Source organism: Loxodonta africana, chromosome 9 (genome assembly GCF_030014295.1).
Source record: "Loxodonta africana isolate mLoxAfr1 chromosome 9, mLoxAfr1.hap2, whole genome shotgun sequence".
NCBI classification, from domain to species: domain Eukaryota; kingdom Metazoa; phylum Chordata; class Mammalia; order Proboscidea; family Elephantidae; genus Loxodonta; species Loxodonta africana.
Window position 1 is genome coordinate 116,679,516 of NC_087350.1, and position 14,943 is coordinate 116,694,458.

The 14,943-nt window shown below is 42.2% G+C and overlaps 1 pseudogene; it reads left to right on the plus strand.

Annotated features, from left to right (window-relative positions):
- The first annotated feature begins 1,212 nt into the window (after nucleotides 1-1,212).
- On the plus strand, nucleotides 1,213-1,783 carry LOC100671794 (prefoldin subunit 3-like; annotated as a pseudogene).
- The last annotated feature ends 13,160 nt before the right edge of the window (nucleotides 1,784-14,943 follow it).

Genomic DNA, 14,943 nt, shown 5'->3' on the forward strand with positions numbered 1-14,943 from the left:
CCATTCTCATCTTTTTTTTTTTGAATTGTTCCTTCCCCATTAACATAGATTCACTGCCCCTTAAGTTTCCTATCTAACCTTCTGAGTAGCTGTTGTCAATTTGATCCCATACACAGAGTTCTTAAAAGGAGCACAATGCTCGAGGCAGACATTCTTTTCTAGTTAAGCTAAACTATTATTTGGTTTAAAGAAGACGTCAGGGATGTTTTTTGTTTAGGGTTTAAAGATTATCTCAGGGCAATAGTTTAAGGGGCTCATCCAATTTCCATAGATCCAGAAAGTCTGGATTCCTTGCGAATTTGAAATTCTGTTCCTAATTGTCTCCCTTTTGATCAGGATTCTTCTATAGAATCTTTGATGAAAACATCTGTATTTTTAACTGCATACCTGGTTATTCTGGTGACAAGAGAGTTTTGGAAATTCCAGTTAACAGAATATGCCAGCATTCATATAATAAGAACTCTACATTAGGGTAGAAGAGACACCATTCCTTCACAACGTCCTCCTAACTTGAAATCAATATATTACATGATTTGTTTCTTTTGCATTAAAAAACTAATTGTATGTAACTTAATCATATGAAATTTAGAAAAGCAAAAGAAGAAAAAAAAAAATCCAGCAATATCCACTAATAACATTTTGGGATATAATCTCCCGGTAATTTGTCTTTGTATATTTATACCTCTATTTTTTTTTTTTTTTTACAATGATTGGATTGTAGTCTGCTGTTTTATAACAGCTTTTTCACTGAACCTGTGTTGTTAGCTTTTTCTGTGTCAACACTTCTTATTCTGAATCACTCAAGTACACATAAAGCTACAAATTCCTTTCATTGTACTGTCATTTTGCCCTTGTTTCTCCAATTTATTCTCAGAGGCAACATCTGAGACACAAAATCCAAAAAAACCAAACCTGTTGCCATTGACTCGACTCCAACTCACAGCGACCCCATAGGCCAGAGTAGAACTGCCCCATAGGGTCTCCAAGGAGCGGCTGGCTGAGATAGAGTAGATCTTAATTTCAACAAGATTTTTTAGTGTATTCTCCAAATACTGGACCTAATTATTTACTTAGAAGGAACCCCAGTGGCTAATGGTTAAATGCTTGGCTGCTAACTGAAAGGCTGGAGGTTCAACCTACCCCGTGGCTCCATGGGAGAAAGACCTGGTGATAAGCTGTTGTAAAGATTACAGCTAAGACTCATTTCCCAAGATGGCGGCTGCTAAGGGTGGCCACTGACTTCAGATAAGTGGCCACGGGACCAGGCGGCGGCTCCACCGGGGGATTCCCATGGCCGTGTTTGTGGAAGACGTAGATTCCTTCATGACAGAGCCTGGGAATGAGACTGAAGATACGGTAGTAAGAAGTTGGATGAACAACACCAGAAGTATAAGTTCTGGTGGAACTCAATCTTGCTCAAAAGAAAAGGAGGCTAAAAGGTCAGATTCCAGATATTAAGCAGACTTTAGAAATTCTTAAGTCCATGCCGAAGAAAAAAAGAGTCCACCAATTCACTGGAGACCAGATTCTTATTGGCAGATAACCTGTACTTTACAGCTTCGGTTCCCCTACGGATGCAGTGTGCTGTGGCTGGGGGCTGAGGGAGTGCTTGAAGATGATCCTGATGAGGCCCAGACCTTGGCGCGCAAGAACCTACCAGCGGCCGCAAAGAATCTTGATTCTATTAAGACGTTGACTTTCTTCCAGGTCAATTTACTGCCACAGAATCAATACGGCCAGCGTTCGTAATTGGGATGTAAAAAGAAGAAACAAACATTTTTAATTGCCGGCGTTATGCTTCGTCCTTATTCCAAGAACAAAGCATAATGCTGGCAATTAAAAATGTGGTTCAGTTTTCCAAACATGTCACTTTAAATACCCCAAAATTTATCCTTAAAGATTGACATAACTTTGAATTTTTTTTTTTTAGCAAAAAGAATGGTGATTAAAACTTTTTAAAAAGAGAAACACCATTTTATTTATTTATAAAAAACAAAATTCGTTTCCAATATTTTATGAAACTAGCAGTATTTTATTTTATTTATATTTTCCTATAAAATAAATGCTGCCCTCATCGTATTTTGTCTGTGGTAAGAAAACTCTGAGCTGCAATAGCCCCAAACTGAATGCTGGGCACTAGCACCATTTACTTTTTCCTTCTTGGCTGATGTTGCTCTGACTTGATGTGGTTAAACCAGCTTAGAGGTAGGAAAGACAGACGCTATGAATATTTCCAGACATAGTTTTCTTCAGCACCTGTGGCGTTTTATGACTCTCTGCGGCTGTTGGTTTGTCTTATGTAAATGGGGTTCACATGAATTAATAGTTAACCATCAACTATCTATTATAATCTGAACTTTTCAGGACTCGGTCATTTGCCTTTCTAAACAGGAAGAAGGTTATTGAGACCACATGTTTTCTTATCCCAAATAAGTGCACGGTGTCTTTTCCATGTCAGCACAGGAGACCTTGGCCAATGTGAAATAAGATGACCCACTCAGCACTCTTGGCTAAAGGCAATTTTATATTTATTGACGGTTCTCCAAAGCAGCTTAATAGGAATATTACGGCAACTGTAAATCTGCAACAGAAAAGAGCTGTTAAGTTTTTTCTGAGGTTTTTTAATTAAAAAAAAAAAAAAAAAAAAGTCATGATAAAACCTCAGAATTCATTAAAAAAAAATCTCTGGGTAAAGCTGTTGGTACGGTGGCTAGTGCTGGCTGATACAGATTCTGGTAAAAACACTAAGGTACTACTCCCTCTTCATGTGGTAAAAAACTTGCACAATATTTAGTATTTTTATTTCATGATATTAAAACAATGAAGTTCAGAAGAAAAAAAAACAATTACAGCCAAGAAAACCCTATGGGGCAGATCTGTTTTGTCACACGGGGTTGCTATGAGTAGAAACTGACTTGCCGGCACACAACAACAACAATTATTTACTTATCAAATTTGGGGGGATCAAAAATACCAGGTCTGTTCAATTCCCATTTCCTATACTCTAAATTTTTTTCTCTTAAAAAGATCCTGGACGATATTTACCCATTCCTATTCTCCTGTCAGCGCTCCAATTCTCACTGAGTTCTCAGTTTGCCAGCTGTGGTTTTTGCCACCCATCTGTGAGTTCTTTGAGTCCTGGGGATCTCAGTTGTTTGGGCTTTCAAATCCATGGTAAATTCATTTGTTCAGCAAATTTAAATTTTCTCTATGGTTGCAAGTCTCCACTCTTTGGGGGAAAACTTGAGTTTTTACTACAGCCCCAAATAATGGTTGCCTGACTTAGTGAATTCTCCACGTCTGTCAGTTTGTTGTACTGTGGGGGCTTGTGTGTTGCTGTGATGCTGGAAGCTATGCCACCGGTATTCAGATACCAGCAGGGTCACCCATGGTGGAGAGGTTTCAGCTGAGCTTCCAGACTAAGACAGACTAGGAAGAAGGACCCGGCAGTCTACTTCTGAAAAGCATTAGCCAATGTAAACCTTATGAATAGCAGCAGAACATTGTCTGATATAGTGCTGGAAGATGAGTCCCCCAGGATGGACGGCACTCGGAAGACGACTGGGCAAGAGCTGCCTCCTCAAAGTAGAGTCAACCTTAATGATGTGGATGGAGTCAAGCTTTTGGGACTTTTCATTTGCCCATGTGGCATGACTCAAAATGAGGAGAAACAGCTACAAACACCCAGTAATAATTGGAACGTGGAATGCATGGCATATGAATCCAGGAAAATTGGAAATCGTCAAAAATGAATGGAACACATAAACATCAATATCCTAGGCATTAATGAGCTGAAATGGACTGGTACTGGCCATTGTGAATCAGACAGTCATAAGGTCTACTATGCCTAGAATGACGAACTAAAGAGAAACGGCATCACGTTCACTGGCGAAAAGAACATTTCCAGGTCTGTTCCTGAAGTACAACACAGTCAGTGATAGGATAATATCCAAAAGGTTGGCAGTTCAAAGCTACCTGGCACTCCTTGGAAACTCTATGGGGCAGTTTCACTCTGTCCTATAGGGTCACTATCAGTCGGAATCAATGTGATGGCAACGGATAAAGGAAGACCAGGAAAACCTGGTAGCTTAGTGGTTAAGAGTTCAGCTGCTAACCAAAAGGTCTGTAGTTTGAATTCACCAGGCCATCCTTGGAAACCCTATGGGACAGTTCTAGTCTGTCCTATAGGGTCACTATGAGCCAAAATCAGCTCAATGGCAACTTTTTTTTTTTTTAAAGGAAGACCAGTTAATGACACTATTATTCAAATTTACACACCAACCACTAAGGCCAAAGATGAAGAAATTGAAGGTTTCTGCCAACTCCTACAGTCTGAAATTGATCAAACGTGCAATCGAGATGCATTGATAATCACTGGCGATTGGAATGCGAAAGTTAGAAACAAAGAAGAAGGATCCGTAGTTGGAAAATAAGACCTTGGTGATAGAAACAATGCCAGAGACCGAATGATAGAATTTTGCAAGACCAATGACTTCTTCATTGCAAATACCTTTCTTTCAACAACATAAAGGCTGGCTATACGTGTGGACCTTACCAGGTAAAATATACAGGAATCAAGTCAACTACATCTGTGGAAAAAGACAATAGAAAAGCTCAATATCATCAGTCAGAAGTAGGCTAGGGGCTGAGGGTGGCACAAACCATCAACTGCTCATATGCAAGTTCAAATTGAAGCTGAAGAAAATGAGAATGAGTCCATGAGAGCCAAAGTACAACACTGAGTATATCCCACCTGAATTCAGAGACCATCTCAAAAATAGATTTGATGCATTGAACATTAATGAATGAAGATCAAACGAGTTGTGGAATGACATCAAGGACATCATACATGAAGAAAGCAAGAGGTCATTAAAAAGACAGGAAAGAAAGAAAAGACCAAAATGGATGTCAGAATAGAATCTGAAACTTGCTCTTGAACGTCCAGTAGCTAAAGTGAACAAAAAAATGATGAAGTAAAAGAGCTGAACGGAAGATTTCAAAGGGTAACTCAAGAAGACAAAGTGAAGTATTATAATTTAATGTGCAAAGGCCTGGAGATAGAAAACCAAAAGGGGAAAAAGTGCTCAGCATTTCTCAAGCTGAAAGAACTGAAGAAAAACTCAAGCCTCGAGTTACAATATTGAAGGATTCTATGGAGAAAATACTAAACGATGCAGGAAGCATCAAAAGAAGACGGAAGGAATACACAGAGTCACTGTACCAAAAACACTTGTTGACATTCATCCATTTCAGGAGACAGCATATGGTCAAGAACTGACGGTATTGAAGAAGGGGTCCAAGCTGCACTGAAAGCATTGGCTAAATACAAAGCTCTAAGAATTGACAGAATACCAACTGAGATGTTTCCACAATAGGATTCAGCGCTGGAAGCATTCACTCGTCTATGCCAAGAAATCTGGAAGACAGCTACCTGGCTCACTGACTGGAAGAGATCCATATTTGTACCCATTCCAAAGAAAGGTGATCCAACTGAATGTGGAAATTATCAAACAATATCATTAATATCACACATAAGTAAAATTTTACTGAAGATCATTCAAAAGTGGCTGCAGCAGTATATCCCCAGCGAACTGTCAGAAATTCAAACTGATTCAGAAGAGGATGTATAACGAGGGCTATCACTGCTGATGTCAGATGGATCCTGGCTGAAAGCAGAGAATACCAGAAGGATGTCTGCCTGTGTTTTATTGACTAAGCAAAGGCACTTGACTGTGTAGATCATGACAAGTTATGGATAACAATTACAAAGAATGGGAATTCCAGAACACTTAATTGTGCTCATGAGGAACCTTTATATAGACCAAGAGGCAGCCATTCAAACAGAACAAGGGGATACTGCATGGTTTAAAGTCAAGAAAGGTGTGCGTCAGGGTTGTATCCTTTCACCATACTTATTCAATCTGTACACTGAGCAAATAATCCGAAAAGCTGGACCATATGAAGAAGAATGCAACATCAGGATTAGAGGAAGACTCATTAGCAACCTACAAATTCAGACGACACAACCTCGCTTGCTCAAAGTGAAGAGGACTTGAAGCACTTACTGATGAAGATCAAAGACCACAGCCTTCAGTATGCATTACACCTCAACATAAAGACAACAAAAATCCTCACAGCTGGACCAATGAGCAATATCATGATAAAGGGAGAAAATATTGAGGTTGTCAAGGATTTCATTTTACTTGGATCCATGATCAACACCCAGGGAAGCAGCAGTCGAGAAATCCAAAGATGCATGGCACTGGGAAAATCTGCTGCAAAAGATTTCTTTAAAACGTTAAAAAGCAAAGATGGCAGTTTAAGGACTAAAGTGCGCCTGACCCAAGCTATGGTGTTTTCAATCACCTCATATTTATGTGAAAACTGGGCAATGAATAAGGAAGATCAAGGAAGAATTGACGCCTTTGAGTTATGGTGTTGGCAAAGAATATCGAATATACCTTGCACTGCCAGAAGAACAAACAAATCTCTCTTGGAAGGAGTACTGGCAGAATGCTCCTTAGAAGAAGGATGGCGAGACTATGTCTCACATACTTTGGACGTGTTATCAGGAGATTAGTCCCTGGAGAAGTACATTATGCTTGGTTAAGTAGAAGGTCAGTGGAAAAGAGGAAGTCCCTTGACATAGATGTATTGACACGGTGGCTGCAACAATGGGCTCGAGCATAACAACAATCACGAGGATGGCGCAGGGCCAGGCAGTGTTTTGTCCTGTTGCGCATAGGGTCACTATGAGTCAGAACCGACTGCATAGCACCTAACAAGTATAACTATGGTTGCCAGTCCCCATCCTTTGGGGGGAAATTTGAGCTTTTAACACAGCCCCAAATGATGGTTGTCTACCTTAGCAAAACGGGATATGTGACAAGTTGAAAAGCGTAGTTTTAGGAAGCCTTGAGTGTCTGTTAACGGGGATGGAGAATTTGACAACAGAAACCAGCAAGGATTACACGACATGATGAACGTAATCAGTGACATTGAATCGTACTTGTAAAAAATGGTGAATTGCCAAATGCTGTATTATATACATTTCTACCACAATTTAAAAAAAAAAAAAAAAGCAAAATTTTGACTATAAGTAGTATGACACCACGTGTCTCCATAGGAAAATGTAAAAGACAAGCTTCAAGGAAGTTGCGTCCTCCACCAGTATCCATGATTACATAAAGAACCTGAGAAGATAAATACTGATCTGCGTATGCCAGCTTGACTGTGTGTGCTATTTTAAAAACCCAGGCTTATTACCCTACAGACACTCTAATCACAAGTTCTTATAATCCTGGTACGTGGACCATCTTTGAGAAACCAAAAAAATCAGGGCTGTTGTCTCACAAATCTGAGCTGTAATTATAGGATACATGCCACAGGCTTTGGGAAACCAGGATCCTGGTAGGTTTGGCACTTGTCATCAGTTAGCTTCCATCTACAGTGAACTCTGCCGCTGTGAGAATGTTTTCTTCACACTTCACCCTTACCTAAACAAACATGTGCAAAGACAGGAAGTGCCTGGGTTTCCATATATCACACACAGATGCAAAGATACACAAAGGAAAAGCAGCAGATTTGTTGATTTCATCCCTCCTCTCAGCTTCCAGAAGAAAGAACCCTGGTAGCCACTAAAGACAGACACTCCCTGGAGACCCTAGAAGGAGTAATCACTCACTTTCTTCTTCCTCATTCTCCAGACTGCGGGGTAGGGGTGGAGTAGGACTTTTAGTAAGAGGAACGAACAACAACAACAACAAAAAAAGCCCTGTGCCATCGAGTCCATTTCGACTCATAGCAACTGTATAGGACAGAGTAGAACTGCCCCATAGGGTTTCCAAGGAGCCGCTGGTGGATTCAAACTGCCGACCTTGCAGTTAGCAGCCAAACTCTTAACCACTGTGCCAAGAAGAGTGAAAAAACGAACAAAAAAAACCCAAAAACCCCATGGCCATCAAGTTGATTCCAACTCATAGCCACCCTATAGGACAGAGCAGAACTGCCCCATAGACTTTCCAAAGAGCCCCTGGTGGATTTGAACTGCTGACCTTTATGGTTAGCACACGTAGCTCTTAACCACTACACCACCAGGGTTTCCAAAAGGAAGGGGTCGTAAAATCCAGCTGGTAATTTTCTCTCTGGAGAGCATCTTAGCAAGGGGTCCACTGTTTTGGATGGAGGAACTTTTTGCTCTGCAGACCCCCTTCTGTGAAAGATGCCATTAGCTTGGCAGGACCAGGATGGCTCCCAGAGGACAGGAGACTCGGCCAGCAGTTGAGAGCGCCATGTCTAAGCAGGGGACTTCACACTTCCATATTGGCTCCTTCTGCTCCTCAGGGCAGAAACGGTGGAGGGCATGGGTGCGAACCACCGCTGTGAATAAAGAGGTTCCTGTGTGGATCTCCCAGGAGCCTGAGGACCATGGGCAGGGTAGATAAGGATGAGGTGCCACCCCAGGTTAACAGGAAGAGTCATGTCACAGAATAGGCAGATGTATAGAGATCGAAGTTTATTAGTGGTGCCAGGGTGAGAGGGAGGGGGAGGAGGGGTCTCTGCTTAGGGAATACTGCGCTTCTCTTAAGGGTGATGGAAAAATTTGGAAGAAGTTAGTGGCGGTGATTGCCCCACATGGTAAAAGTAATTAATGTCACTGAATTGTACGTGTAAAAAATGTGGAAATGGCAACTGTTTTGTTGTGTGTGTGTTTAAGGAGCCCTGGTGGTACAATGGTTAAGCACTTGACTACTAAACGAAATGTCATCAGTCCAAACCCATGAGCTGCTCCACGGAAGAAAGATGTGGCGGTCTGCTCCTGTAAAGATTACAGCCTTGGGAACCCTGTGGGGCTCTGTCCTATAGGGTTGCTATGAGTTGGTATAGACTCAACAGCAATGAGTTTTTTATATCCACACACAGACACATACATATATGTATACATGTGTATACACACACACCACAATTAAAAAAAAAAAAGAATTAAAATAATAAAAAAGCTCATTCCAAGGGCACGTTTGCCCACACAGTTTCTGAAGCTGGGTCTGGAGAAACCGTTACTATCATAAAGAGCCTTGCTATAAAAATGTGTTGTCGTTTTTCACCACAAATACACAGACTTCATTTTCTCTCTCACATAGACAGATTAACTGGGCTGCAGCAGCTCCGTGCCATGGCCAGGATTCCACGATTTTCCTCTGATTCTTAGGCTTGGTTTGGTTCCTTTCTGACAAAAGCACTGCCTCTCCGTTTTAGCATGTCCTTATCCTCGTGGACCAATACAGACCACTCAGACGTGCCATCCCCTTTCTGTTCTGTTGCTCCTAAAAGACCAGATTGAAGAGATCTGTTTTCTTGTTTGCGTCTCCTAAATACTAGCTGCTATTTTCAAACGATGCTGTCTATGGAGCTTTCTGTACAAAGAATTTATTCACCAAGATCCTAGCATCTTCTTATGCCAGAAGAGGGTAATACCTGCCTGACTGCCTCAGCTATTCTGATCACATGTCCCAAAATTATACCAGAAAATATAGAACTGACAGGGTGATAGTCACCTTGTGTAGCTTATGCACATATATATGCAAAGGACCTCTTTAAGTGTTGAAAAGCAAAGATGTCACCTTGAAGACTAAGGTGCGCCTGGCCCAAGCCATGGTGTTTTCAATCACATCATATGCATGTGAAAGCTGGACAACGAATAACGAAGACCGAAGAAGAGTTGACGCCTTTGAATTGTGGTGATGGCGAAGAATATTGAATATACCAGAGACTGCCAGAAGAACAAACAAATCTGTCTCGGAAGAAGTACAACCAGAATACACCTTAGAAGCAAGGATGGCGAGACTGCGTCTTACATACTTTGGACATGTTGTCAGGAGGGATCAGTCCCTGGAGAAGGACATCATGCTTGGCAGAATACAGGGTCAGCGGAAAAGAGGAAGACCCTCAACAAGGTAGATTGACACAGTGGCTGCAACAATGAGCTCAAGCATAACGATTGTAAGGATGGCGCAGGACTGGGCAGTGTTTTGTTCTGTTGTGCACAGGGTTGCTATGGGTCGGAATTGACCTGACAGCACCCGACAACAACAACATAAATGTCAAACACTGCTGCAGAGCTGCTTGTGGGCTTTCGTGAATAATTTACAGACGGTCCATCTCAATGCTCTCTAGTCTATCAGCCCAAGTGTGGCAAATTAAACTTTCTTTCTACGGTAGGCAGTAAACAAAGCAGCCACCTCTCTGTTGTACTGTGGTGGCTAGCGTGTTGCCATGATACTGGAAGCTATGCCACTGGTGTTTCAAATGCCCACAGGGTCACCCATGGTGGACAGGTTTCAGTGAAGCTTCCAGACTAAGGCAGACTAGGAAGAAAGGCCTGGACACCTACTTGTGAAAATTAGCCAATGAAAATACTTTGAATCACAACAGAACATTGTCTGACTCTCTTGCTTTAGACACATCATCAGGACGGACCAGTCACTGGAGGAAGACATCACGTTTGGCGAAGTAGGGGGCCAAAGAGGGTGAAGGAGACCTCTGGTGAGATGGACTGACACAAAAGCCACAACAATGAACTCAGACATGTTGGTGACCGTAAAGATGACGCAGGACCAGGCAATGTTTCAGTCTGCCGTACAGAAGGTCACCATGAGTCACTCAATGGCAGCTAACGACAACAACACAGAAAGGAACGATGCTGATCACTCGCTCCAGGTGCCCCCCTACCCTCGCCCGTTCCATGCTCCTCCCTCTGGTCTCATGGTCTGGGCTTTTCCCCCCTTAAGATGGATCTGGCTTAAGGTGGACCGCATTGATTCACCGTATTTCGTAGCTGACTAGAGCTGGAGAAGGGGATCACATCCCCAGGCATCATTCAAAGAAGATGGGGTGACGCCAACACCTGCCATTTTGATCTTCTTCTCGATGTCAGCCCCTCATTGGTTCTAGGCATAACGTATGGTACAATAATTATAATTTTATCTGTCTAGTTGCTTTTGTTTTCTGTCCATGAGGGTAAAAAGATTTATTCGCCATTAAATCCTACTGTTTAATACAATACCTGACACATACTAGGTGTTTTTGTTTCCTCAGGCTGCTGTAACAAACTACCACAAGTGGGTGGCTTTAAAGAACAGAAATTTATTTTCTCACAGTTCAAGAGCCTAGAAGTCCAAATTCAGGGCATCCACTCTGGTGCAAGGGCCTTTATTGTCTCTTTCAGCTTCTAGGAGCTGCCACCAATCCTTGGCATTCCTGGACTTGTAGATATACCTGCCCTCTCCTGTGTGTCTGCCTCTGTGTATGTTCTGCTATTTTTATAAGACACCACTGAAAAGTGATTAGGTTTAGGACCCACCTAACCCTGGCATGACCTCATTGACATAATCAAAGAAAACCCCTGTTTCCAAATAGAATCACATCCACAGATACAGGGGTTAGGACCTCAACATATCTTTTGGGGTGAACACATTCAATCCATAACAGTAGGAATGCAGTAGATATTCATTAAATGAATGAATGAAAGCATTCATCCCCGCCTTTTCTTTTTTTTTTTCTTTTCTTCATTTATTGGTATCCTTTTTCCACTTCCACTTACTCACAGGTCCGGTTCTCCCAAAGCAATTAACTCAGGATCAAGGATTTCTTGTCTCTGTGACATTTCCTCCCCAGTGAGCGGTGTGTGAATTCATTCAGGCTCAACTGCTCTCTCTTACTTGAGGAGAAAAGCTTAATTAATCAAACATTGCCAGTTAGGTCTCACTGGCAAAACCGAATTAGATCCGTGATGTATTTTCAGCCAAAATCTATTCACTCTCTGAACTCCTAAATAGGCAACATGACTTTTTCTCATCTGTTAAAAGGAGGAAGACAGATGCATCTTGTGATATTTGCACAAGAAAGTTCCCAACATCACAGCAACACGCAAGCCACCACAGTACGACAAACTGAGAGACGGGTGGTGGATCACAGTGAAGACCCTCCCATGTTCATGTTACTTGGAGTCAAAGACTCAGTTCCAGAAAACTGGGTCTGAGTTTCTGTGTGGCAACAACCAGTACAAGGGAAGAAGCCTGCTGCCACCCTTTGAATGGCTATGAGATCTCTAGTTTGCCCCAGCTACCACTATTCTCTGGAGCCCTGGTGGTGCAATGGTTAAGAGTTATGGCAAGCTATGGCTGCTAACCAGGTCAGCAGTTCAAATCCATGAGCTGCTCCTTGGAAATCCTATCGAGGCAGTTCTACTCGCAGGATTGCTGAGTCGGGATCAACTGGACAGCAATGGGTTTTTTGTCTGGTTTGCCACTATACTCTTTGTAACCTGTCTGCTTCGTGCATTTCCAAGACCTGCCTGACCTCTATCAGGCATTTGAGTTTATCATGCTACCTTACAATCAACTAAGAGTTTTACTTCAAGCTTATAAAAGAATGCAGTCCAAGGAGCCACTGAGGGTCTTGGCAATGACCTTAACTGGTCCTTTTGGTGCAGACTCTCATAAGAGCCTGGTTCAAACTCGAAGTGTGGAGCGATTAGCTAAGTTCAGGTGAACCAGTCAGCTTCATTCCCAAACAACACATTTGCACTGTTGACTGACCCAGTGTGTGATTTCATCAGTGAAGATGGGGTTTTATTGGACCTTTACCTCCTCTGGCTCTCCCCCATAATCAGTGATGATCTACGGGACTCAGGAATGTGGACTCTACAGTTGAGGAACAATCCCACTACAGGAAGGATGCCCATAGCATCGTCTGCATTATCATGTTCCCCTAACAAACTGACCCAACCATCTATTCCTCTGAAAGCACCAATGGGGTCAGCAGCACTTGGATTATGCTTCCTGGTGAACATCCACTTGCGTGTTCCTCCTATGGAATGAGGAGACCATGGACCCAGAGTCAGGAGAAATAAATCCAGGGATGTTGGTCATCAGTCAACGTTTTTATAACCACAACCAGCAGTTCTTTCTATGACGCCTGAAGAATTAACTGCAGCCCAGCCCTGGAATGAGTGTTGGGTCTGGAACCCCTGATACTCTAGTACGAATGATGGCCCAAATCTTATTAGGAACCCATATGAAAAATTTTCTCTAGATCTAAGTGCCAAGAGAAGATTTGCTCTGCCTTATGGGACATTGGGAACCTTGTGAACTGACAGTATTTCCCCTTTTGCTTGAGTGCTAGGATGCTCAGTGCCAATTTGAGTTGGAGGTAATATTCGTGAGTCCTGTAATATGGATGGAGTCCCTGGCTGGTGCAAATGGTTGATGCATTCAGCTGCTAACCGAAAGGCTGGAGGTTTGAATCTATTTGGGGCATCTCAGAAGAAAGGCCTGGCAATTTGTTTCTGAAAAATTAGTCATTGAAAACACTGTGGCACAGTTCTACTCTGACACTCATGGGTCGCCATGAGTTAGAACTGATTTGACGGCTACTCGTTTTCTAATATGGACATTCATGTTTTAAATTCCTCTTGGCCTCGCCTTCTGTGTTTTCTATATTTTTCCTGATCTTGAATTGTGTCAATTAATGTTTGTGTTTCATTATATAGATACATGAGGAAACTCAAATTTTTTGTGGTAAAAGTTGGGGGATGGATGGACGGGTGGACGGATGGACAGATGGATGGATCGATTTCTTCCATCAGTACTAAAGGACGATTTGACAAAGAAACAAAGACTGGTGGGATCACTCTGCAATTTTCTGCCTCACTTTCCACAGGATAACCTGCCCTGCTCTGAACAACACACACAAGAACTTTGGAAGCAACAGCCTTGGTCCCATATGCTGGAAGCAGATGGGAGCCACACTGTCTTCACAGGAGCTGCTGCCCAGGAAGCAAAGAGAAGAGGAGGCTGGAGGAGAAAGTGCACGAGGGGCGAGAAACACAAAAGAACAGTCGGGAGTGAAGAAGAGAGCTGCTTCCTGCTACCAGTCTCAGCCATGGTTCAAAAGCAATACATATTTAGGAAGTGCTCTATTTTATAATGCTTTCACATTTATGGCCTCACTGAGTTCAGTCCTCACTCCAGACGGGTGTTACGATCTCCATGTACGTACTGGGGAAGAGATACAGGCACAGTTTCCTCAGAGTCCAACTAGCAGGTCTGATGTTCATTCCTGCACTAGTGTCTGCATTTCCAGAAAGTGGGAATTCTAAAACACAGGCATTCCCTCAGGGAGTGTTCGAACTTGGGATCAGTCGTCCAAATACTAATCAAGCAAAGCTGAGAAGAAAAGACGCAAAGACAAAATTAAGATGTAACGTGTTGACGTAACATGAATAACTGGGAAATGGCTTCAGCAGGAGCTGTAGAGACTGGCAAGACAGAAACCGGGTTTGATTACAAGTGTTACAAAATCATGACAGGGAAGGGTAACCACAGAATTTCCTTCTCTGGAGATTTTTCTTTGAAGACTAGTTATCACTTGCTCGAGGCTGGCAAAGTATTGTCAGTGATGTATAAAAATACACCAGCTAAGAATTGCATGGTGCCTGGCTACCATTACTGAACGTTTTGATCCGTGATTCTAAAGGAGAACTGTGATCAAAAGGGGGAAAAAATAGAGCAGAACTTATATTTTCAGAAAATCCAGACTTTCTGGAGCCACTGAGGCTAGCTGAACCCTTGAAACCACTGCCGTGAGACAATCTTTAACCCTGAAACCATAAAGCAGAAATATCCCCCTGAAGCCTTCTTTAAACCAAGCACAAGTCTAGCTTAACTAGCAAGGAATGCCTGCCATGAGCATTGTGCTCTTTTTAAAAAAATTCTACATGGGATCAAATTGACAACAGCAACTGAAAAGTTTAGATAGGAAGCTTGAAGGGCACTGAATTTATGTCAATAGGGGAGGAACAAATCGAAAAAGGAGGGTGAGAATAGCTGCACAATTTGAAGAATGTAATCAACGTCACTGTATTATATGTGTAAAAATTGTTGA